Source organism: Camelus ferus, chromosome 31, assembly GCF_009834535.1.
Source record: "Camelus ferus isolate YT-003-E chromosome 31, BCGSAC_Cfer_1.0, whole genome shotgun sequence".
NCBI classification, from domain to species: Eukaryota; Metazoa; Chordata; class Mammalia; order Artiodactyla; family Camelidae; genus Camelus; species Camelus ferus.
The window spans coordinates 19,121,463-19,147,402 of NC_045726.1; the positions used below are offsets into that span (position 1 = coordinate 19,121,463).

Here is a 25,940-nt window from a genome sequence, read left to right on the forward strand (position 1 = left end):
AGGAGAAACAGATGGATAGGACTAAAATGTGGCTGTCACTCAGGGAAGCTGAATTCACTCTTGTCTGAAGAGTCAGTATTAATTAGAGAAACAGTCTGTGAGTGCCTGTAGACCCAAGGGCCCTACAAAGTCAGGACTTCTCGGTGTTTCAGCCACATGCAGAGGGAAGCTCCTCTGCCAACAGGCACTTGAGATTCACATATAGGAGTGATGGATACATCTCAGCTTCCAATTCACAGGTGTTTTGTAAGACTGCCATCAGGCACGATACCAGCCAGGTGTCTCTCACACACCTCTTATCCAACCTAAACAGCCTCCTTAAGATGTTCAGTTTCCTTATTGAGGGGAGGATGTGCTGAAGAGCAGAATTGAGTTCTATCTTTTACCCACTGGAAAATAATACACTGGCATTTGGGTTTATACATCAGTCTCTCAAAGGTTTGGTTAACTTGAGTTTATAGTACATGGAAAATAATTGTGGATGCCACCCTGGAGTAGAGACTCTATCAGGGAGCCAATTCCAAGGGGAACACCACCTGAGAAGCCAACAGACACCCTCTTTGCACATCACAGTGATGTCAAGCCTTCAACACTGACACTTGATCAAAATGACAGAGAATTCTGGGATCAGCCCTCCAGCAATACACCAAAGACCTTCTCTATAAGTAATTTCCCCCTAGGAGGAAATTTCCTGAATGTCTGTGTCTCACCTTCCCATAAAACCTTTTCCTAATCCAACAGAATCTTCATGGAAGTCTCAGTACTTTCTATAAAAAGGGGAAAAAGTGTGGTTTAATTAAGGCCATAAAATTTCACTTTGACCCACAGTTAGTCGACCCAGAAGTTCTGGTGAGTGGTTAGTGCTGGGACCAGCTGTACTGGTTGGCATCTCACCAGCCTTTTCACCCCTGTTCCACAGCGTTTGGATGCTGTCCTGGTGCTGAAACAACACCTTCTCGTGAGAAATTTCAGTTCAGACCTTGCAGTGGTGATTTTCTAGCTTGACATCTTGCCATTGGTGTGGTGAGAGCAACAGACAGGGCAGGTTTACCTTCACAGACCACCCACCACCAGGGCAGCCCCACTCCTGAAAGGAAAGGGGCCAGTCTATGAGCCCCAGAGGAAAACCTTGCAGAGGGGATGAGTTCAAGCCTGTGAAGCTACCATGTTACAGCAGCCTGAATCCCATCGAGAGACCAAGCAACACTCGGAGGGTTGGAGAACTCAGGTTTATTATGCTGGCGGGCCCAGAGGAGTTAACACTCCAAGCTCTGGACCCTGACCTGCAAGTTTTACACAGGCTTTTATAGGGTTTTAGGTTTCGATGAACTTCGTGCCATATGCAAATGAGGTGTTAGAAATGGACCAGTCAGGAGTGAGCGTTGGGGAACCAATGGTGTTTTAGGAGTAAGTTTTGTTTTCCTAGAAGCAAGCCGTTTTACAGAAGCACAAAAGCAGGAAGGCAGTGGCTCTGCCTGGGAGGTCTTGCTGGTCCCTCTGTGGGTTTTGCCCCTTCAATCACATCCCACTGTAGGATACCCACTTCACTGGGAAGCAAGACTGCAGCCCAGCATCTCAGCTCTTGCTTTTCTGCCCACTGGAAATGAGGATGGAGGAGATTATATTCTCCCTGCTGCCTGTCTCCTGGGTGTCAAATTCCAAAACAAGCATCTCCTTCAGAATTAGATCTCAAAAAGAAAGTGTGTGTTATAACACGAAGACCCTCATTCCCTTTGGCAGAAGCTGTCACATACTTCATTAAAAATTATCAAAATGATAGTTCCATTCATTTCAGGTTGCCAGTAGCAATACTGAAACTATCTGTAAAGTGTGGATTCATCTCCCATAAATCTTTATCAAGGTAAGCTTCGCATTGGTAGCAGCGCTAAGAATGAAGAGCTTATTTTAAATAATGATCCGCAGTTCCTGGAACTGTCTTCACCTTCTATTTCTCTAAAAAGCTTTTTATTGAATTTTTTCATTGAATTTTTAACTTTTGCTACAAAATAGTTCTCCCAGACACTTTTCTTTCAAAATGATTTTATTACACATTTAGCTCTTCTAAAATACGTCAAACTGACAAATCATAGCTCTCTCAGTTTCAAACCTGGCTCAGAGCTGCTGAGTATAAACAAAACAGGGAAGCAGGCAGCAGACAAACATAATTGGAACAGGTGGAAACAGATTTTTTTTAAACAAAATTTCTATTTCTCTATTTGTCTAGTTTTGTTGAGAGGAAATTTTCTCAGAGTTGAGGCCCGTTCTCTGTCATTTAGCCACTGTGGGCACTTGGTAACTGTTAACAGCAGCAGCAAAACTATTCATACTAATTATTGGTCAGAATTATTGGCACTTTAGAGCAGAAAGCAGCAAATTGTAACTCACCGCCTCTTTTCATGCAGCCCATGAGCTAAGAATTGTTTTTATATTTTTAAATGGTTAGGGAAAAAAAAGATGACTGTTCAGTGACACATGAAAATTATGTGAAATTCAAATTTCAGTGTCAGTTATAAATGTCCAGGATAAAGTTCCATTGGAACACAGCCATGGTCATTTATAAATTCACTTATAAAAGCCACTCATTTATAAATGGTCTGTGGTTGCTTTCCTGCCTCAGGTGCAGAGCTGAGTAGCCACAAGACAGGTTTGCAAAGCCTAAGATACTTACCATCTGGCCCTTAATGGAAAAAATGTGCTGACCTGTGACGGAGAGAACAAAGTATGTGTTTCTTTTATAAGTCATCCCTTGCCGATTGTCATAATATTTGATATGACTGACTCTAAAAACATGCTTAAGCTTAGCAAAGACATTTGGAAAAGAGGGAGAGAAATCAGAACCACATGAAGTGGATATTTGTCAAATGAATGACAAGAGCAACTTTCCAAGGCTTATTAGAATCTCAGACCCTTCCAAGGACATGAGAGTTTTAGATCTGCTCTGGGATTTAGACAGTGGGCTCCTATTTATATTACTCTTAAAATAGAAAAACTGGACAGGAGACTCAAAGTGGCAATTAAAATGGAAAGGTTTCAAAAATACTGTGTCAAAGAAATATCTGTACTCCATGTTCATTGCAGCATTATTTACAGTAGCCAAGACATGGAAGCAATCTAAAGGACCATTGATGGATGAATAGATTAAGAATATGTGGTACATTTATATAATGGAATATTACTCAGCCATAAAAAAGAAGGAATGCTGCCTTTTGTGACAACATGAATAGACCTTGAGGGCATAATGCTAAGTGAAATAGACAGAAGGACAAAGAGTGTATGATCTCACTTATATGTGGAATCTAAAAAGGAAAAGATAAAACCCACCAAATTCATAGAAAAAGAGATCAGATTTGTGGTTACTAGTGGGATTTGGGGGAGGAGGAATTGAATGAAGATGATCAAAGAGTACAAACTCCAAGTTATAAGTACTAGGGTTGTAATGTACAATGTGATGACTATAGCTAACACCGCTGTATGGTATATAGGAAAATTGTTGAGAAAATTCTCATCACAAGGAGAAAAACAATTGTTTTCTATTTTTTGGTATCTATATGAGATGATAGATGTTAACTAAACTTACTGTGGTAGTCATTTCACAGTATACGTAAGTCAAGTCATTATGCATTACACAAACCTAGACAGTGCTGAACATCAATTATATCTCAATAAAACTGGAAAATTTTTAACTGGAAAGGCTTCAGTTCATATTACACTAAGGCAGTTGGGATTGTCCACTTGGCTGACTGCTAAGCAAAATTTTCTTGAGAGTAGGGTGAGGTTCAGAGTGGACAACATCGAGTGGCAAATACGGACATTTTAGCAGGCATCCTCATAATGAGAAAACCTGACAATTGCGCCAGCTGACAGGCACGGCATGCCAGCTTAGACACCCTTCTGAGTGCAGGGCACGTGTCATCTCAGAAGGATTGAGGTTTGAGTTACTGACTCATCTTTGTATCACACTGCTCATTTATTTCTTAGGATTTCTTTAAAGGGTTGGGTTTTTGTCTTTTTAAAATGTTTAAACACATCCAACAGAGAAATCTATATGGAATAGTAAAAATTTAAAATACTTCATATGTTTAAGAGACTGTTGGCACCACAGTGTGAGTATTCCTCTTGGCACATGGGATAGATGCAGCACTAGTTTGATGGGGCTAATGGGCCTCAAATGCAGACAAGGAGGGAGTGATGACACTCAATGAATTTTCCTGATGGGCACTGAGGTCCAGATGGTATTTCACGTCCTGATCCCCCTCGCAGGCCAGGGTGCTGGCAGGCAGAGGCCAAGGGCACTGCAGGATCCCTGGTCTTCCCACCGGCTTATCTTTAACCCTTTCCACTAAAGTGGGAACCTCTCCAGGAATTCACCCATGCCTCCAGGACTCTCCCTGGGAAGCTGTCATATCTTAGCATTTTAACCCCAGAGTAGGAGAATATAGATGTGAAATTAACCAAGCACAGGCAAGTGGTGAGAGGAATTGAGGCAGCCTCTCTTGTTACTAAAGGGGCAAAACCCACAAAGGGACCAGCAAGACATCCCAAGCAGGGCCACTCCCTTCCCACTTTTGTGCTTCTGTAAAAGGGCTTGCTTCTAGGAAAACAAAACTTACCCCTAAAATTCCATTGGTTCCCCAAAGTTCATTCCTGATTGGTCCATTTCTAACACCTCATTTGCATATGGCACAAATTTGATTGAAACATAAAATCCTATAAAAGCCTGTGTAAACCTACAGACGGGGTCCAGAGCTTGGAGTGTTAACTCCTGTGGGCCTGCCGTCGTGATAAACCTGAGTTCTCCAACCCTCTGAGTGTCGCTTGGTCTCTCGATGGGATTCAGGTTTCTGTAACATTACCTCACTGGTGGATCTGCCTCCTGATCATGAGTCACGATTGTCAAGGTGCAGAGATCAATGGCAGCCATTCCGCATTCTTATCTCCAGCTTTTGGTTTTAAATACATAGTTTTCCCATCCATGGCCATGGGTCAGATTGCTTATATCCATTGGGCACAAAGAACCAAAGAAGCAAAATGAGCAAGACAGAAATAGCGTCCAATGGGTCACTAGCCACGAGGGCCTGTGCCAAGAGCTATGAGCCTTTCCAGGGCCTGTGAAAGTGTCTGAAGTGTGAAAAAAATAGAAGAAAACACTTTAATTCCAAAATTAATATATGTTCAATTAATTGTTTATCAACTATAGCACTGGGTCATCAGCTCAACTGCAACTTTCTCTTAGGTAGTTGTCCTGGTGCACACATTCACTCATTCAGCAAGTGCTTATGGGGCGACTACTGGGGCCACACGTTATTCCCAGTTCTGTGAATTCAACGTCCCTCAATGTCCCTGTCTTTACATGCTTTCATTTTAAAGGGAGAGACAAGATAACAAACGTGAAGCCAGGTGAGGTAAGAGCTGTGAACACAAATATATCAGGACAAGGAGACAGGTGGTCAGGAGGCATTATCAGCAGAAGGTGATTTCCTGAGCACTGAGTGAGGAGACAGAGGAAGCTGTGTGACTTGGCAGCACATCCAGCAGAAATAGAACACAAATCACCTGTGTAATTTAAAATTTTCTACTCACCGCTTAGGAAACTAAAAAGAAATAGATGAACTATATTTATCCCAATATATACCAAAATATTGTTGTTTTTGACATATAATTCACATAGAGCATTTTAATGTGATACTTTATTATTATTTTTTTTCATGCCTGGTGTGTATTTTGCCTTTACGTCTCAAATTCAGCCAACCACAGTGCCAATCAGCTAGCGACACACGGCCACCAGCTACCATATGGGACAGTGCGGGTCAAGGACCAGCACCAGAGGTGGATGCCACCTCCAGGCTGGGCCCTGGAATGGGCCACCGCACACCACTGTCACGTATGCTGCCTACTGACCCGAAGCCCAGAAAATGGGTTCTGACAGGCCCTGAAGTCCTCGTATGTGTGCCTTTGTTGTTGAAGCCGTTATAAACACACACACTTTCTGCATGATCTGAGGGACGTGGACTATGAGGGGAAATCCATAGTATCATCACCGGAAACCAGACTGCTGCTGCATCTTCCTTTCCTTCATGAGGAGAGGCAGGAGGGCAGGCACCCGGACAGGTGGACCATTATTCCCGAGGACTAAAGAATTTGTCTGGAGACGGTCCTGTTGACACAGGGTCCAGGCCTCTCCACCACACACACAGATCTTTGAACAAGCCCATTCTGTGGCCTGTTTGAGTTCCATCTTCAAGTAAATCCTTATGTGAATATTTGTGCAATTGAAAAAGGGAGAAAGCAACCCAAAATCTCTCAAGGCTTAACATTAGGAGCACTGGGTCCTCAGTTTTGCCCTGCCACAATGGGATCGCCAATAGGCTGCTTCTCTTACCCAGGTGTGCAAACTTGAGGTCAGGTGGAATCGGTGATGTTTCAGGGGCCCCTTCCTGGGTGGACACAGTGAAAACTACCTGTGGTTGAAACTGACCACAGTGTAGCCCTGGTCTGGGTGAAGCAGGTTTTATTGGTGCTTTTGGCTGGTTAGGACTTCAAGAAACCATTCACTTCTTGTTTGGGAATCTATTCCTAAGGTATGGGGCAGAAGGGTTCCTGATTAGGATATTTGAGAGTATCTCACACAATCATTGAAATGCTTTTTTAAATAGCATGCCATTTCTAGTATTAACAAAACCTGTTATATCCCTCCCTCAAAGAATGTGCATAACATGGTAAGGACGGAAGAAGCACAAAGTTAGATTCTATGAGACAAAGAGGACATGTGCAATTTAAGAACACATGCACATCGTAATCACCTGTAATGAAAAGAGAATATGAAAAGGAATATATGTTTGTATATGTATGACTGAGACACTATGATGTACACCAGAAATTGACACAACATTGTAACCTGACTCTACTTAAGTTAAAAAAAAAAGAACACACGCACCTCTTCTCTGAATGCTCATGAATATTCCAGCTGAACGTTGGTGGCTGCCGTTAATCTTGGACTCACAAGGCCACGGTGTGTGCACTAAATGACTCTAAGTAACACTCTCAAGGCCTAAAAGTCCATCTCCCTGAGAACCTACCTTGTTACAGAGGAGTGATGGATGCACACATAATAGAAGACACTGTTTCTCAAACTTAGAAGAGGATAAGAATGACCTTGATGCTTGCCAAAGATACAGATTTGGGGCCCAAACCAGGGGAATCTCACTTGAGTGACCACTCTGTATAGAAGTAAAATTTTCAGTACCAATGAAGAAGAGAAGGAATTTTAGGTTCTATGTGCTCCACCAGACCCTGTCGCCCTCGGTGTCTTGAAGCTCCCAGCTGTCTCCTCGCCTGTTTGCAGCAAGGAGGAATGAGGAAGTCTTGGTAAAGGCAGATGGTTTTGTTAGAGGTATTACATGGGCACCATGAGCTGACCCACATGGACAGCTGCAAGAACAAAGAATTTCTGCATCAAGAAGTTTGCAACAACCAACCACAACCCTCCCCTTTTAGTATAAAAGGAGCCTGAATTCTGACTTGGAGAAAATGTTTCTCCAAGACATTAGTGTGCCATCTTCTCGGTCTGCTGGATTTCTGAATAAAGTCGCTATTCCTTGCCCCAGCACCTCGTCTCCCAATTTATAGGCCTGTCGTGTGGCGAGCAGAATGAATTTGGACTCAGTAACAGTGGGAATGTAAATGTGTATAATCACACTGGAAAACAGTTTGGTAGTTTTTACAAAGCTAGACTTGCAATTACTGTACAACCAAGCAAGTAAATTTTGGGGTATTTATCCCAGAGAAATGTAGGCTTATATTCACATAATCACCTGTATGCAAATGTTCAGAGCAGCTTTATTAATAATAGCTAAAACTAGAAACGACCCAGATGCCCTTCAGTGGGTAAATAGTCACACAGACTCCTGTATCTCCATATCATGGAATAATACTCAGCAGTTAAGAGAACCATGGCAACAAATTACAAAGGAGTTATACTAAGTGGGGGAAAAAGCCAACCCCCAAAAGTTGCATTACCACATGCTTCCATTTATACATCATTCTTGAGATGACAAAATTATAGAGACGGAGAACAGAGTAGTGACGATCAGTGATGGCCCAGGGGGAGGGGTGGGGAAGGGAGGACAAGGGCTCCACAGGGGGACCTTGCAGTGGTGGAGGTGCTCTGCATCTTGGCTGTGTCCATCTCAGCATCCTGGTTGTGATATTGTCCTGTAGCTTCGTAAGACATTAGTATCTCGGGGGAAACTGGTGGAGGGTACTCAGGATCTCTGTTAATGCTCAACGACTGCAAGTGAATGCAAAATTTTTCTAAATAAAAGGTTAGTTCAATAAAACGTGGCAGAACTATCTATAGATGTGTAACACTTCACTTCTATTGTTTCACATAACCCAGCCCCTCCACATTTACACTATGTGGTTAACCCCTGAGCATTTGAATTTCTGAACTCTTCTCAAAGACAATTAAGTGGACAAATAATTGACCATTTAAAAGTTGCTATTAGTTGCTGTTTGTCAAGAGTTAGTGTTTTTTATCCATCCCACATCACTGAATTATTCCCCCTTATACATCACTGAGGATATACAGCTGGAAGTTCTGTATGGCCTTTTCTAAAGCTACATATAAGCAAAAATTGTGGTTGGAAATTGGGACTCTGAAATGGTTTGGCTGAGCCTTTTATTATGGAATGACTAAGTAGGAGAAGTCGATGGTGCCATGGGCAGTGAGGCCCAGAGGACGGGAAAGAAACTAAAGGAAGCAATGGCAGTAAATGAAACACTTCAAGCAGGCAAGATTGCTTTCAGTGATGGGGCCTCCAGTCTGCGAGCAAGTACAGGCTAGGGAAGCAAGGGTTGAACGGTCTGCAGGCTCCCACATCCGTACAACAAAGGGTAAGAGTCAGGTCTGCAAGCGAGGAGAATCACAGCATAAAATGCTGCTTTCCACTTCATTTTTCCTAGGACACACAAAAGAGCCAAGTCGAAAATTAATCTGCAGTCAGTGCATGGAACAAGCCATCTCTGCAGCTGAACAGGCCTGAGGTGCTCCGGGTGAGTAACAGATGAACAATGAAACACGGGAAAGGCTAAGACATTTGTATAATTATGGAACCTGCTGAGAAAGGCCCAGCTGCAATGAAAGCCACAGGGAAAAATGTAAAACAGAGCGTTCTGGGTAATCCTCTACTCACACTTTTTAACAAGAGAAGAGCCCTTTCAGGCACGTACCTTTCCTTCCCCCTAGAAACTCGCTGCTGAATTTCCAAAGAGCAAAATTATTAAAACCAATAAATATTCTCTAGAAGTTTTCTTTTCTCATTTGGAAAAGTAAATGAAGGATAAATATTCTGGAAAAAAATAATCAAGTTCTATGGTTCTCCATAAAGGGAGCTTCCTCTTTGTCCCGAGCTCAGAGCTCTTTGCGTTCTAGAAACCAGTACTGTTACGCTCTTCAAGGCAGCCTTGACATCCACGCCAGTGTTTCTGTGGATGGCTGTCAATGGCCTCAGACTCCCCGCACTGCTCTGGGATGGCTTCCCCGACGTCTGCACCACTGGCCACTGTCCTCACTCATCACTAGCTCGACCGAGTTACTCCTTTCACAGCTTCAGATCATGCTCAAATTATCTGCCATTTAATGCAATATACCAGGAATGAGTCCTGGTTTCTCACATTCATTCTTGATATTGCCACTTCCTCCACAGAAACAATTTTAACTGACAAGAAACAAGATTATAAACACTCACCATCTCCTCTGTGAGTCACCCCAATACCTCGCTTCTCTTTCTCCTTGTCATAGATTGCCACAAAACAAACCCTAAAGTCAATGTTATAAAACAACATTCACTTTATTATGCCTTTGGATTCTGCTGTCAGGAGTCTAGACAGGGCCCCAGAGATAACGGCTTATCTGCTCTGTGGGGTTAGAAGAGGCAGGCAGGGCCCACAGGGCTGGGGTGGGGAGAAAGGCAGTGTCTGCAGTGCGCTGGAGGTGGGGAAGATGACAGTGGCAACACTTGCTTCACCTCTGTCCCCCCAGAATCAAGTGAAATAGCAAGCTTCTGTTTGCCCCTTATCTATGTGAACACACATTCACTCCATCTCCCTAGGAAGTAAGCCAATGCCTCACCAATGATGGTACTGACCTCCAGACCTCTGGTTGCATTCCATTCTCTGCCTAGTTTTGTTATGATTCTGCCTCAGATTCTGTGACCCACAAGTCCAGTTGTAGAATAAATCGCAGCAACACCCATAGATAAATAGTGCCATATTTGTCACTTTATTTGTAAAATTCACTTAGTATTTAGGGAGCTGATATGGCATTGAACAGCTTGAAGAAAGATAACAAGAAACTTAAGTATCTTAAATTTTAAGATTAAGGCATAAAGTACATTCCAGGGTCCTTCTAAAACTGTGTTACAGTTTGATCCTACAGCATGCTGAGATGCAAAGTCAGTTGAATTCACAATATCACATTATCACTCTGTCAAAGTGAGGACATTGATTGGAAGTCTAAGAATTAGAATGGGAATATATTAGAGAATCCAAAATATCTGGACTACTCTGAACCCTGCTTTCTCCTTCCCTTGGAGTCTTCCTTGCTTGTCCAAGTCCTTACCTTGCACGAAGACCCTGAAACCTTCTTGCCTGAGTGAGTTCCTGCTGAAAGGGGAAATCAGTTGCTCCTTGCACCCCAGTCCTTGCAGGTTACGCTGACTGTGTGATGCTCTGTAATTACACTTAAAGCTCCACGTGTCCAGGGGATCAACTGTGAAGTCAACCCCTGAAATAGAAAACAAACTGTTTTTCAATCAGCAAAATCACCAGAATGTGTGTGGGAATAGATTCTGATGATCTAAGACCAAGAAGAAATGGTTTTTATTACATTTCATAATTACTAAGTCAGGTAGCTAATTCTACATTCCCCACATTTTTCTAATAGTTTGTTTTCTGCACCTCGTGCCTTCTGGTAGTCAAGTTTTTTGGTGCAAGTAATAGTAAGTGGCCCTGACTATCTTACAGAAACGTATTGAAGGATGTTGGTAGCAAGCAAAGTCAATGGGAAGGCCAGAGAAATGAGGTTTTGCAAGAAGTCAGGAAGGAGAGGAGGCCAGACAGGAAGTCAGCCAAAGTCACGCTGTTAAAGCAGGCAGTTAGCTAGATATGAACGAGCCATGTGGCAGGAAGCCATATATCTTGTGAACAGCAGGGGTCATTGGGGCAAACAAAGAAAAGCAGGAACCTCCCAGCTCACAGGAAAACCATGTATCTTGTGGGGACAGGGGTCCTAGCAGCACACAAAGAAAGGTGGGAAAAGGCAGGAATCTCTCGCATCTGAATGCAAGCTTTTGTTTGTTGTGCCCTCATTCCGTAAAATTAGTCTTGCAGATAAGAAATACCCATCGTGTACGACGGACATCATGACACTTCTGATCAAGACCAAATAAGGACAAAAATCCCTCCTCCCCTCGAGAAGGGGAAACTGGGATGAAAAAAATCAGGAAATACGACCTCAAACCCCTCCCATCTCAATGAATATTCCGCCCAGTCATTTTTGCACTCCGTATGCCCAGCTTGCCAAAGGAACTCAGGTAGGTACTCATCTGAGACTGACCGCTCTCCCTTCTGAGAGTACACTGCCACTTAATAAATCCTCGCTTTGCTTTCTCGACCACCATGGCTCATCTCTGAACTCTTTCTGCAATGAGACAAGAACTTACTCTCTGGTAACAACACCAGAAGTGTCGCCAACAAGACCTGCAGCAGTGTAGCTGGCCACCTAGCACCACCTAGTATCAGGAAATAAAAATACAAGGGCTTTCCTTAACTGGATAAAGACTAAATTTTTAAAAATGCAACAAAAAATACATAATTAATTTGGAAATTTTACGTCAATTTACTTCAGGTAGGAAATAGGGCAATTATGCCTGCTATTAGTACTATTGTTTACCGTAATTCTTGGAGTATTACTCCATGTTGTAAGACATTAAAAAGAAATTAAAATTGCAATCCAAATGAAGATTGGAATGAGAAAAGATAAAACGCTCATTAATTGCAAGTGAGATGATAGTTTACATATAAATCTCAAGAGAACAACCTGTAAGCTTATTAAAACTATTAGAAGGCTTTATAAAGGTTTACAGGCATAGCATTAACTTATAAAATCATGAATGTTCCTCTTCACAAATATACAACTGTATTTTTGTTGTTTTTTTTAGCATTTGTAGCATGTATTTTAGCTAAAGCGTGTTAGGAATTAACCTACCCAAGAAGGCATGTGATATTTATGGAGATGATTTAAAAAGTCTAGAAAAGTCATAAAGCAGTTAGTTAATAGAGAGGCAGACCATGTCCATGGATGAGGTGATTTAGCTGTAAGGACATCACTTTGGCCCACATATCCCAGGCAAACCCTGGGGAAGGCCCTGGGTATGCCTGGGACATTGACATGTGGGCGACTGGCCTCACCTTTGACTGTTTCTGTGGAAGAGCCACAAACACCAGCCTGTCAAGAGAAGAGTCAGTGTCATCATTCCTCATAATTTCTAAGTGAAGGGCTCATGGACACGATTGATGTTAACATTCCTCCCAGCCTGTGAGACAAACCCACGTGCATCTTTGGCTGTATCAACAGCAGATTTTTAGGGATATTCTGGAACTCTGAAGATCATAAAATTGAGAGTATATTCTGGGAACTTCCTCACATATCCCTGCCAATGTATTTTGAGCACTGGCAACTCCTCACCTTGGAACCAACAGATGGTCAATGCCCGTTTTTCTTTTTTTTCGTACCTATATATTTTTATTGAAGTATAGTCAGTTCACAATGTACAGCATAATGCTTCAGTCATACATGAACATACATATATTTGTTTTCATATTCTTCTTCACCATAACTTAATACAAAATATTGAATATAGTTCCTTATGCTATGCAGTATGAACTTGTTGTTTATTTATTTTATAGATATTAGTATCAGCAAATCTCAAGCTCACAATTTATCCCTTCTCACCCTTTCCCCCCTGGTAACTGTAAGTTTGTTTCCTATGTCTGTGAGTCTGTTTCTGTTTTGTAAATAAGTTCATTTGTCTCTTTTTTTTTTTTTTAGATTCCACATATGTGATATAATATAGTATTTTTCTTTCACTTTCCGGCTCACTTCACTTAGAATGACCTTCTCCAGGTCCATCCATGTTGCTACAAATGGCACTATTTTGTTCTTTTTATGGCTGAGTAGTATTCCATTGTATACATATACCACATCTTCTTTATCCAGTCATCTGTCGATGGACATTTGGGTTGTTTACATGTCTTGGCTACTGTAAATAATCAGGCATTTTCTTTAGAAAACTAATAGTTGTAAAATTCCTTTTCCGCCCCTTTGAGATGTACATAAATAAATCTTTTTTGGAAGTCTCCTGCCAGTTTTATAACCCAGGAATGTCTTTCTCAAGGACCTGGGAGCTCTCTCTCTGAAATGTCACATTAGAGGCGATAGCGCCCCCATGTCCCAGTTGCCAATGAAAAGGTAGGCGCCCGGTCCCCGAGCTGTACAACTCCCTCCTGTCGTAAAGACACGGGAAGGTCACTTTTCTTTGTTAAAGCCAGATAACAAACAGGTGCCTCTGCTCTCCCTTTCAGCCAACACCTAAAAAACCCTGTGGCAATTTGTGTCAGAGGTGTGGAGTTCAGGATGCGTTTGCTCATTCTCTCCCTATTGCAATAGCCTTGAGTAAAGTTGTCCTTAGCTGCTTGGCTTTCTCCACTGCAAGTTTTGCTTGGCAGTGCCCACAGGCTCTCCCACACATGGACAACTCCAGCCTCTGGTTTGTGCCTCACCTGCCTTCACACACTGAGCTCCTAACTGCAGAGGCAGACTGAGGAGGCAAGGCTGGCCTGGACACAGCCCGTGGGCCCACCTGTGCCTGTGCTCCCCACCCTCCTGCTTCAGGGCCTTGTACCTGGCTTCCTGTCTCCCCTGCCATCCTCAGATCCCAGAACCAGGGCAAGCATTACCTGGAGCAGATGAACTCAGCTCTTCCACAAAAACAAATTCCTATAGAAAGTAAATCTGTAGAAACAAAAGCATTTATTTATCTCCATTAAGCCCGCAAGGAGATTACATTTGGTTGAAGGATGTGGGCTCATGTCTCTTAATTTTTCATGTCAATTCTCTTTCCTCTTATGCCCTGAAAAAGAAAAAAATTCTGAGATGGATCTCAACTTTCCACCCATACAGTTAGCCTCTGCTAGAAAAATGTCTGCTCATAGAGAAGAAAAAGCTCTTGAATTTTAAGAACAGTCCTGAGAAACAATCCTCAGCCTTTCATGGACCCCATGGAGGCTATGAGTGTGATGGGGCCCAATTTAGACCATGATGGAGTCATCTTTTTCTCACAGTTACAGCAAGGAGGAGAATGTGCATGAAACGAACAGGAATGTTATCCAAAACTGCCTGGGAAATGACAGGTTAGTGTCCTGTTTTGTTTTTGTTTTCCCAAGGTCATTGTCAGAAGCTGGGTGGGCTTCACCATAAGCAGGGAAGAAAGAAGAGGCTGAAGCCAAGTGTTCCTGGGAAGGTGATCTTGCGCTGTGCCTAGTACTCTTAGCACCGCCATTAGCAACTCTACTGAGAGAGGCCCCACCCTCCCCCAGGGCCAGGGGTGGGCAGGGCACTGAAGTTTAAGGAACTGCTGTAGGCCTGGGGAGCTCCCAGAGAGCACTAGCCTCTGGCTCTCATCCACTTACTAAACCACTGGCTTTTTTCCTCAAGTACTTCCCTGCTAATCAAGCTGCCTTCAGACGCGTTTTGTAAAAGGAGCTAGAAATAGAAAGCTCTCAGAAGGCCCACTGGTTCCTGATGAAGGAGGCCCTGTCTGACTGCAGACCCCACACACACCAGCAGATGAGCCTGGTTCTCACATTCAGTCCCTCTTCACGTGACTTCTTTCTCTTCAAGGACTCTCACAGTGTTGCTTTACAGTCCTTTGGGGGACTCCCAGTAACTACGTAAGCCTGGCCTCTTATTACTAAGCTGTGTTCCTTTTGTGATACAGCCAAAGTCAGTTACTGCACACTCTGCTTAAAGTGCTGAGTGGTGACTGCTTGAAATCAGATAACTGCTGTAGGAAGCATTCCAAAGAAAACTGTAAAACTGCCTAGAAATTGTCATCATGAAAGAAAGACGGACTTCCCAGTCACTAAAAAAACATATACTCCAGTTGTGTTCTAGATGAAGACTGGTCTTTATTAGGCTCAGCACTGTTAGGGGTCTGTAGTACAACGCAGTGCAATACAATGGCACTTAAAATGTAAAATAGGGATCTACGTCTGTAATAGAAAATGTTGAAAGGTGGGAGTCAGGGTACCAGCGACTTACAGGGTACCAGTAGCCTTTGGGAGTGAAAGCTCGAGGAAAAGGCCGCTCTGTGTCTTTCACGTCATTTGTCCTGTTTCAGCTGGCACCTGGCACTCATCATTCAGCAAGGCGAGCGCTTGGTCTGCAGGGCACGCTGTTTCACACTTGGCACGTGGAGCTGGAAGTTCCCCTCAGATGCAGCGTTGACACGTGTCACTGCGCATGTTTGTCCTTCCTCTGGGAGTTTTCTCTCCATTGCTCTCAGAGTAAGTTCAAAACCCTGCCTTGCTCCTCAGGGCCCTGCGTGATGCAGCCTCAGCCTGACATTCCCAGCGCCCCTCGCAATTCTCTTTCTTGCAACCCTTCGGTGCACACAGCCCTGCCCAGGCCAGGGCCTCTTGCCCTCCTTTCTGGAATGTTCTACCCATGGCTAAGCCATGCTTCAGTATTTTCAGCTGGTCAGAGTGATGGTTAGTTTCATGTGTTGACTTGACTGGGCCACAGCCTTCAGATATTTGGCCAAACATTATTCTAGATAATTCTATGAGTTATATAATTAATAAATAAATAAATAAATAAACAAACAAACAAATAAATAAATAAAGATTAAGAAATAGACAAAAAAATTTTTCTTCTGTAGAGCACAGGGAAGTATACTCAATATCTTGTAATAAACTTTAATGAAAAAGAATATGAAAACAAATATATGTACTGTATATGTATGACTGAAACATGCTGTACACCAGAAACTGATACATTGTAACTGACTATACTTCAATTAAAAAAAAATAATAGATCAGTAGACTTTGAGTAAAGCAGATTATCCTCCACAATGTGGGAGGGCCTCACCCAATCAGTTGAAGGTCTTTAGAAAAAGACTGAGGTCTCCCAAGGAAGAGAAAATTCTGACTCCAGAGGGCCTTTGGACTCAAGCTGCAACGTCAGCTCTTCCCTAGGTCTCCAGCCTGCCAACCTGCCTTGCAGACCTCAAACTGGCCAGCCCCCACAATCATGTGAGCCAAGTCCTTCAAAACTCCCCTCTTTTCCCCTCTCATCTCATCTACACATATATACCCATGTATGATCACTTCTGTTTCTCTAGAGAATCCTGACTAATATACTCAGACAGCTTTCCTTAACCACCTCATCTAAAGACAGAGGCTGACACAGTGGCTTTCTTGACATCTTTCTTGGGCTTTTCCACAATCTAGGTGCAGCGCACTTGCTCCTCAGCTGGCTCAAGGCCTGTGGGCTCTGAGCAGGAGCATGGAGGGCTCTGTGAGGCTGGTGCCTCAGTGGGCACTCACAGCGCAGCCCCCAACGCAGGCACAGGACACCTGCTAAATGGACAGTGAATGGCATGTATTCTACTCATTTTAATTACATATCTTTGAAGTAACTGTGGGGTTTGATTAACACAATTTTGAAGTATAGTAATATCTGGAAGTTAACTTCCACTTTGTTGTTTTTGGAAACTTTAACAGGGGACTATGGAATTAGAGAGTGGCTCATAATAACTAATGACTCGTTAATTCCTTAGCCGTGGTGACCCCATTTTGAACCACTTAACATACCTGAGCATAGCTTAAAGCCTATAACTGCAAAGGTGACCAGGAACCATAACACAAGAGGAATCAGGGGTTTGATAGTCACTAACTGTACTGTCTATGCCTTTCAGTTCCACAAATAGGCACCGTGGTCCCGTCCTGAGCCTTCTGACCCCACAAAGCGGCCAGGATGATTATTAGCACATCCCTTGCACTGGGCCGCGTCCACGGTGCAGATCAGCACATCTGAGACCTCTGTCCCTCCACAATGACGTGTCCCTTTGATAGTAAAATACAGTTTAATTCTTGGCTGCAATTTTTCAATTTCTGTCATTCCAGAAATGTGGTGTTTCATGGATTGTCTGATGCATTTTGATAACAAGAGCAATCTGGACGATGGCTATGTGCCCGACACTCCTGCTCTTTTTGGAGAACCTTTGGGGAGGAGGCCGCAATGGGAATGTTACCAGGAAATAGAGAATAAAAGTTACCTTTGTTGTTAGTCACCTGAAAAAGAGGAATTTTTAATGAGAGATAGAGGGTGTGATATTAACAAGATTTCATTAGCAGAGTGAAAATGCAGTAAAATATAGCACACCCCCGAGAACTGGGGGCGGGCCAACCCAAGAGAGGGAAAAACGGCGCCACTCCTTTATTTTTCCTGTTCTTACATCCTGGCTTAGGGGTTAGTTTTCATGACCGACTGGTTGACCCACAGCGCAGCTTCTTTGTGTGCTCAGGCTGATTGATGGCTTACGTTCCTTGTGCTCAGGAACACCCATCTCTTTTGTGCTTGTTCTTGCCCCGTGATGCACACAGAGAAACTATGGGAGGGGGCTCAAACTGCAGTGTTAATTACATTACAATGAGTATTGGGTCAAGTTAAGTCGGGTCCTTCCCCCTACTATGCAGCCGCAGCCGGCTTCTTTGCTGGCCTTCATTTAGAGAAAGTAAAAGTTTTTGAAGCCCCTATCCTGAGTGCAGGCATAATATTATTGCTCCCTCCCCCTTCCTCTCCCCTTGCCCGGTGCTCATTTCTATCTAACTTCCTAACAGGAACAAATAGTAATACTTCCAGGTAACAGTGCAAATATCAGAGCAAATCTTAATCCAACCTGGCGGAGCTGCTTAAAGACAGAGATGAGGAGGAGGGCAGAGCACTTTGGCTTACAAATTCTGATAGGACCACCATCCTTCTCCCCAGTAGTGTCTGTATTTCAAATCCCCTTTGGTGGGTACAAGATGAAAACACAACCACATTCAGATGCTTGTTTGACTTGGATAAGCTAGCACTCAGATTCAGGAGAAGTCTGTAGGACATGGACTCATTGGTTATAAAAGCACCAGAGAGATAAAAGTGAGAGGGATCTAAAGAAATAAGACTTTTGGAGTTGGTCATTGAAAGAGCCAGAAAATGCCTTTGAAAAAGCCCAAACAGGGCTTTTGACCTAGACAAAGTCTCTATGCCAGTGCGTCCCAAATTTTGGCATGCATTAGACTCTCTGGAAGCAGAGCTGTCAAATAAAACACAGAACCCCAGTTAAATCTGAATTTCAGGTAAACAATAAATCACTTTTAATATAATTAAGGAAATTAAGCAGGAATGGTTTTCTATATTCGTTGTATTACCTTATCAGGCAGACCCAGAATGCAAAAGCAGAACTTTCAGATGGACTTACAGGGTTGTGTTTACCATTCCCAGCTCCCATATGTGTTGCCCTGAAAACCCGTAGTCCCCACAACTGAGTTTCTTAGGGGTCAGTTTTTACCTTTCTTCCCGTTCTCCATCATGTCTTCCTGGAACCAAGTTCAAGTGTGAGCACCAGGCCTCCAGCCTCCTACCTCGCTGTCATCCCCTCTCCCCCACCTTCCAGGAAGGGGGCCTGAAAAGCAAGAAGAGCTGCTGCAAAGATGCATAGATAAGGGGAGATTCCCAGAAGTGAAGTGCATTCTAGGAACTGGGACAGGCTTCCTGGGGGTAGGAAGGGAGAGGGCGGCACCTTTGGTCGGGTGTTTTGTCCAAAACCCAAAGATGTCAGTTCTTGGCAACCGTCTTTGGCCACCCCCAGCCAGGACCAGGAGCGTTCAGAAGTTTCACGTGATTTATCTAAACAATGTCAGTGTGCCTTTAAAGTCATTTATAATTAGCTGGAGAGATTTGGTGAAATGGAGAAAGAAGGAAGTTGGATCTGGCTAATTAGCTGCTCAAATTCTTCTGCAAAATAGGGGATTTAATTAGCTAAATAGTTCTAGCTCAGATGCTGAATACAATTAATTTAGGACATTGTGTGAAGTCGGTGCACAATAGTTCATATACTGGAAGATCCATATAATTAACCATCCTACTTTCATTAATTTTTTTTCTAATTTTTACTATTATAAACGAAGCTCTACTATGCGTATCCTTAAGTACTGGACTCTACATGACAAATATTTTCATTTGTTAATCCAGTACAACAGGTAAAATACAGTATTTCACAATTTTAAGTTGTGTTGGTTTTTAAATTTAGAATTGTTAGGGCAGGCAGATAGCTATGAGCAGAGAAAGGGGGGTGCAGGCCAAATGGCAGGAACTGGGCAAAAAAAGGAGAGCCAAATGTAGGAAACTATTCATCATGCAAACAACAAGCAGACAAAGAAAAGCAGGAACCTCTGGGCTGATAAGCAATCACACATTTTGGGGTGACGGGCAGCCTGGAGGTGGACAAAGAAAGGTGGGAAAAGGCAGGAATCTCCAGTGTCCCAATGCAACCTTTTGCTCATTATGCCCTCATTACAATAAAATTAGCCTTGCAGATCAGAAGTACCCATCTTGCACCAACACCATGACACTTCGGATCCAGACTAAATAAGGACAAAAGTCCCTCCTCCCTTTGGGAAGGTGGAGCTGGGATGAAAATCAGGGGATACGACCCCAAACCCTTCCCTCCCCAGTGAATACTCTGCCCACTTATTTTCACACTCTATGTAACCAACTTGCTAATGAAACTCTGGGCCCACTCACATGAGCCTGCCCGCTCTCCCCTCGAGGATGTACCATCCATCCCTTGATAAATCCCCACTTTACTCTCTTAACCTCCATGTCTCGTCTCTGAATTCTTTCTGCGACAAGAACCTAACCACTGGCAATAGAATGACTTTTTAAAAATGTATATTGCCCATTTATCAGAACACTTCCATTTTGGGGCATGCTATCCATCAATATCTGCATTTATTAATTTCTCTGCTCTCAATGTTCCCATTTTTCCCCCCAGCTTGTCATTTGCCTCGTGAGTTTTGTCAGGGGTGACTAGCCTGTATGAATTGCAGAGCAGTCTCTTTTCTGTGTTTATTTTTACACTTGGAACCATCATCTTAGCCCGAGTAGGAATTCATATGCTGCCCTGTAATTAGAGAGCTAGGTTCTCTTGAAGAAATGTTGCCCAGGCCCTGCATCTAGAAAGTGTGGGGGCCAGAACTGAGCCCCAGTCCTAGCTCAGGCTCTTTCCTCTATCCCTCAGGCTTCCCCTGATCAGCTGCCTGGCAGACAGGCATGCAGGAGCCTGGGGAGAGACAGGGAGCCAGCTGGCCAGGGAGCTGCTAATCTGAGAAGACCAGGGGCATGGAGCCTTGGTGAGACAGCCTGTCCCTTGAATATCCTAAAAAATTTCCCACCAAATACCAATTCCCTGAAGGCCTTGCCCCTGCTGAGGACAAATTTCCTGCAAAGAATAGAAGAAAAGTAGAGTCAAAAAGCGAGAGACAGCTTTCTTTATTTCCTTTGCAGCTACAGGAAGCTTAGAAATGCTGAGGTCTTATTTCAAGAGAAAGAACACTCACCACCGGTCTTAGAGGAAGCAGCTTCTGTGGTCAGCATCGCCTGAGGCATATAATAAATGGCTGGTGAATCAGTGTCTTCTCTCTAGTCCCCACCACAACCTGGCACATATAAGGGCCAATTAATATTCATTAATCCATTTCAGTGTGGATTTCACACATGGCAAGGTGTTATAGGGGCAGAAAGACAGAGGGCCAGGGAGAAACCTCACCTTTTGGGTCAGTGCTCAGCCAAGCCTTCACCCAGCTCCATCTGAACAGAGGACAGACATCGAGTCCCCTGACACGTAGCACTGCTCCTTCTTGTCCTGGCCCTGGGAAACCCAGGACATCCTCTCAGGAGCAAATACACAGGGGCAGCTCCCTGACACCCAGTGCAGCCTGGGGCCCTGCCCTCCAGCTCATTCTGGCCAGAGTAACACCCCTCTTCAGCCAGGACTGTCATATGGGAAGGAAAATGGGGGTGGGGGTGGGGGAAAGGGATTGTAGGCTAGAAAGGTTTCCAAAGACTAGCAACTGAGTAGTGTGGAGTTTGGAGTCAAAACCTAAGGTGTTGACAGGGATGTAGATTCAACTTCAGACTCTTCAGACTGTGAGGCAGGGGCCAAGAGCTGGGAGGCCTCCCTAGGCCTCACCTGATAAAGCAGGACAAGCCAGTGGATTTGGGCTCACCAAGAAGCCACTGCACTGTCATTCACAAATGTCCTGACAGTTTCTGAGCGTGTTGGCCCTTTCTTAATTTCACAGAAATGCCAAAGTAGCAAGAAAGGTGAGATATGTGATCAGGCACTTCTACGAATAAGCAGCCTATGATCGACCCCTGGTTTTTCTGACATTCAGACCGTGCAGAGCAATTTAATTCTCCTGGAGTTCACATCTGATTTACACCAGATCCTTATTTATAAATAGGGAAAAGCTAACTTCTGCTGCTCTGTAACCTCCAAGGTCTTAGTCTCCCGAGTGAGTGAGCAGGGTCTTTGATTTCCCCAACCTTGAGGGATCTGTTCAGTCCTCCTCCTGGGCTGGGGTGGGGTGGGGGGGTAGGGGTATGTAGGTAGTGTAGGGCCCCAGGCTACACTGTGTGAACTTGACACAAGAGATGCATCTCATTCATCTTCCAATTTCTCTCTCTACTCAGACCCATTCATTTCACACTGGGGTTTGCATTAGACCCTGCAGGGTGAGTTGAAAGAGGGCTTGCTTCCGGGGAAACTTTACCCAGGGGCAGAGACATACTTGTCCAGAAAGAAGCCACACTTGACTGGGTACAGGGACAAGCCAGGGCTGATCAGGGGGCACCATGAAAGGCCTGGCCAAGGGACAAGGCCATGTGCACAGGGACAAGAGCGAGCATACATTCCAGAGGCACAGAAACAGCCACAGTGAATTCTCATTCTTTATTGATTACTGGATGTATTTCGACAAGTCAGCCCTCAGGCTGAGCCTCAGGACCTGCTAAGGTTTATAAAACATTTTTAAGTGCTCCACGTTGATCGATCAGTAAAGGAAAAGACGGATGGATTTTTAAAAACCCTCTTCCCTCCCATGTAAGGAAACCCCTCCGGTCCTCTGCCTGCCCGTATGTACTCCACTTCCTGAGAGGTGCAGCTGGGAGACTCTCCATGCAAAGCACACACATCTTTGAACGCCTTTTCAAGTCTCCATAGAATTAAAGGCAGACATGACTCTAGCTGATTTACTCCGTTTCCTATTGACTCTCACTTACTTAGCTTACTCCCATCACTTTGCTGTAGCAGAGGCTTCAGGTGCTGCTCCCACAGCTGCAGTGGCTGAAGGCCCTGGTGCCCTAGGGCTTCCCACTAACGTCCTTTCTCAGAGGGAGGGATGGAAACTGCTCCTGCTGCCTGGCAGGTGCTGCCACTGGATAATGTTGAGGCCCCATAGGACACTGAGGGAAAGCAGGATTTGGCCAGGGCTCCAGGGGCAGAGGAGATGGAGGAGATGAAAAGGTTGGAGAAGGCACAAGGGGCAGACTGGGTCGTGCTGGCTCCCAGGTCTCCGGGTTCTGGGGCCGCAGCTGCTGGGGCGCTGTCTCTGGCTGCAGAGCAGGCGGGGACTGCCAGCTCCACCATGGCTGTTCACCAGAGGGAGGATGCTTCTCCCACCCCCGCAGGGCCCAGTTCCCGCATGTCAGGAGTGGTCCAGGGTTCCCGAAATGAGTCCTTGCACTGTCAGCTTCCAACTGTGAGAAGGGCTGTTGGGAAGCAGTAAGGACTTTGGGGCTGAAGCTGGAAAAGTGAGAGTAGTGGAGATCTCCAGCAGGCTCACCCAGTGCATCAGCTGGAGTCTCTGGGTCAGGCGAGGCCATATGCACACCCAGGATGCCCCTATATCCCAAGAAAACAGCTGGACCAGAAGCGTCCTCCGACTTCCAGAAGAGGCTGGCATCTCTAAGACCCTGCTGGCAAGAGCAGTCAGGGGCACAGAGTCCAGCTTGACTGGATCCTGGAACTGGGGCACGGACTCCAGCATCCTGAACAGGTCCAAGAACTGGGGCGCAGACTCCAGCGACCTGAACAGGTCCTGGAACTGGGGCGCAGACTCCAGCACCCTGAACGGGTCCTGGAACTGGGGCGCAGACTCCAGCGCCCTGAACGGGTCCTGGAACTGAGGCGCAGACTCCAGCGCCCTGAACGGGTCCTGGAACTGAGGCACAGACTCCAGCACCCAGAACAGGTCCTTCAACTGGGGTGCAGACTTCGGTGCCCTGAATGGATCCTGGAACTGGGGCGCAGACTCCAGCACCCAGAACAGGTCCTTCAACTGGGGTGCAGACTCCGGTGCCCTGAATGGATCCTACAACTGGGGTGCAGACTCCAGCACGCTGAACAGGTCCAAGAACTGGCACACAGACTCCAGCACCCAGAACAGGTCCTTCAACTGGGGTGCAGACTCCAGCACTCTGAATGGATCCTGGAATTGGGGTGCAGACTCTGGCACTTTGAATGGGGCTGTCAGCTGGGGCACAGACTCCAGTGGCCTGAGTGGGTCCTGGAACTGGGGCACAGACTCCAGGGTTTTGAATGCGTCCTGGAACTGGGGGGTGTGCCTCCACCTTCTGGGTGTTCTTTGGAACTCGAGCTCTTCTGTTCTGAAACCAGACCTGGGGAGGGGGCAGGGCGGGGAGATGGAGAAAGCAAGAGAGATGGAGGGAGAGAAAAGACATTTTCCAGTCAAGCCATCTCATAATCATCACCGCTAAGTAGCTTGTGACCTGAGGTTAAACAGATGTCAAAACTACTAGTGCTTACAATAAAAGCAAAGTCTTTGGCTAGGCTGATTCAAACTATTCACTGTGTGGCCCAACCTCACCTTGCAGGCAAATCCCGCCCCGCCCGAAGCACCCATGTACGCATGCGCCTACACCTAGGGTCGGGCAGGGGGAGGCACAGGCCAGGGCGCGGTGTGGAGGCCTCTCCCTTTCAGCCTTGGAATCCACGGTTCACGTGCTTGCACTTTCACTCCTGCCCCTTCTCTTCCGTCTGCCAATTGCGATTCAGCCTTTATTATCCAGATCATCCTTCAAATAAGCCTCCTCCCATGGGGGTGGGGGGAGTGGGTGGATGCTGGTCCAAGGGCACAGACTCTCAGGCATGAGATTCACAGGTCCTGCGGATCTAACGTGCAGCGTGGTGACTATAGCTGGTAATGGGAATACGTACCGGAAAGTTGCTAAGAGATCTTGAGTGTTTTCACCACAAAATGAAATGCTATGTGATGGGATGGAGGTGTTAGGTAAGCTACAGTGGTAATCATTTTGCAGTTTATAAGACAGACACCTCTCTGAGTAAAACCCCTTTTCACCCCAAGCCCCAGTTCAGTATCAGTTTCTCTGTGGGTCCCTTCCCAACCTCACCTCGGCCAGGTGAGTCCTGGGAGCAGGACAGCTGTCAATCTTGCCTCCTCTCCTTTGCCCAAACACAGGCAGTGTCTCCTCCTCTTTCCCCATTTCCAGGCAGGCCTCCTCCCTGCCTCTGTTTAGTTTTGAGATGTGGTCCACTTCCCCCAGGACTACTCCCTCTCCTGGTGGGCTCCCCTTAACCCCTCACCCTGCTCCAGCTCAGCCAGGCCTCCCTCTTGCTCTTTAGAAACCCAACAGTAGCCTCTTTATAGGCCCAGCCACCAGGCAAGCCCTAAAGATGGAACAGAGCAATAGGAGAACTACACAAACAACTCCCATGCATTATTTTTCCCACTTAGGGGAAAAAAAAGACAAAACAAAACAACTCCACACTCTCCAATTGCATGACAAAGGTCCCAATCCTATACTGGGGCCTTCCTAAAACTCCAGCCTTGCACCCTCCTGTTTACACCCTGACCCCAGGCCAGGCCCAACTCCAGGCAGGCGCAGGGCCCTAGCCTGCACCTGAACTAACCTAGCTTTCTTCCCCCGGGGCTTTTGCAAATGCTAATTTGATCTTCAGCCAGCAAGCTTTGCCAGCCCCTCTGGACCCATGTCTCCCAGGTGCCCCCTAAGGGATGCACCCCAGCATAGCTGTTTGAACTTCAGAGTTTCCCATCTGGCTCCGGGAGCTACTTAAGCTGTAAACTGGAATCCTGAAACCATTTACTGAACTTCTGAGGCCACTGCTTTTGCCTGCAAGTGGTCATAAAGGTGTACCTAGCTTGTTGGATTGTTTGAGGCTTCAAGGAAGTAATGACTGGCAAGTCTTCTGATTGTGATCAAGTCCTTAAGGGCTGCCTGCCCCTCCCTCAGAGTGAGGTTCCCCAGGCCAGCTGATAAGAGGCCACTGTGAGGCTTTCAAATCTTTCTAAATCAAAAGTCACTGGCTTGGGGCTAACCCTAAGCTTTTTTTCTGTATCCTGGTTCACTCTGTAAAGTTTGGAACACCTCGGGAGGGGGGGAGTCAGGGGTGGGGAGGTGCTCCATAGAAAACATACGGAAATTAATTGGGAAAAATTCATTTCAGGTTACCACTTCTAAAAATAGGAAGCCCCACAGCCCTCACCATCCAGGTTTTATCTTTCAGTCCAGTACTGGGTGTTTCCGGTAACCCTTCTTTCCTCTGGGTGTGGTTTGTTTAATTATCTCTGGGGCTACATAGATTTTTTTTTTTTTTTGGAAAAATAAAATTCTTAAAAGAGCACCTGGCTCATGGCAAACCTCAAGGGTGTTCATTCCCACTTCAGTGGCCTCAGATTCATTCTGTCTTCATCAAGCACCTCGAAAAAGGCTG

The 25,940-nt window shown here is 45.2% G+C and overlaps 1 pseudogene; it reads right to left on the reverse strand.

The window, feature by feature from the left end:
• LOC102507928 overlaps window positions 1–4,921 on the reverse strand; it is a 31,936-nt pseudogene extending 27,015 nt beyond the window's left edge.
• Between the last annotated feature and the right edge of the window lie 21,019 nt (window positions 4,922–25,940).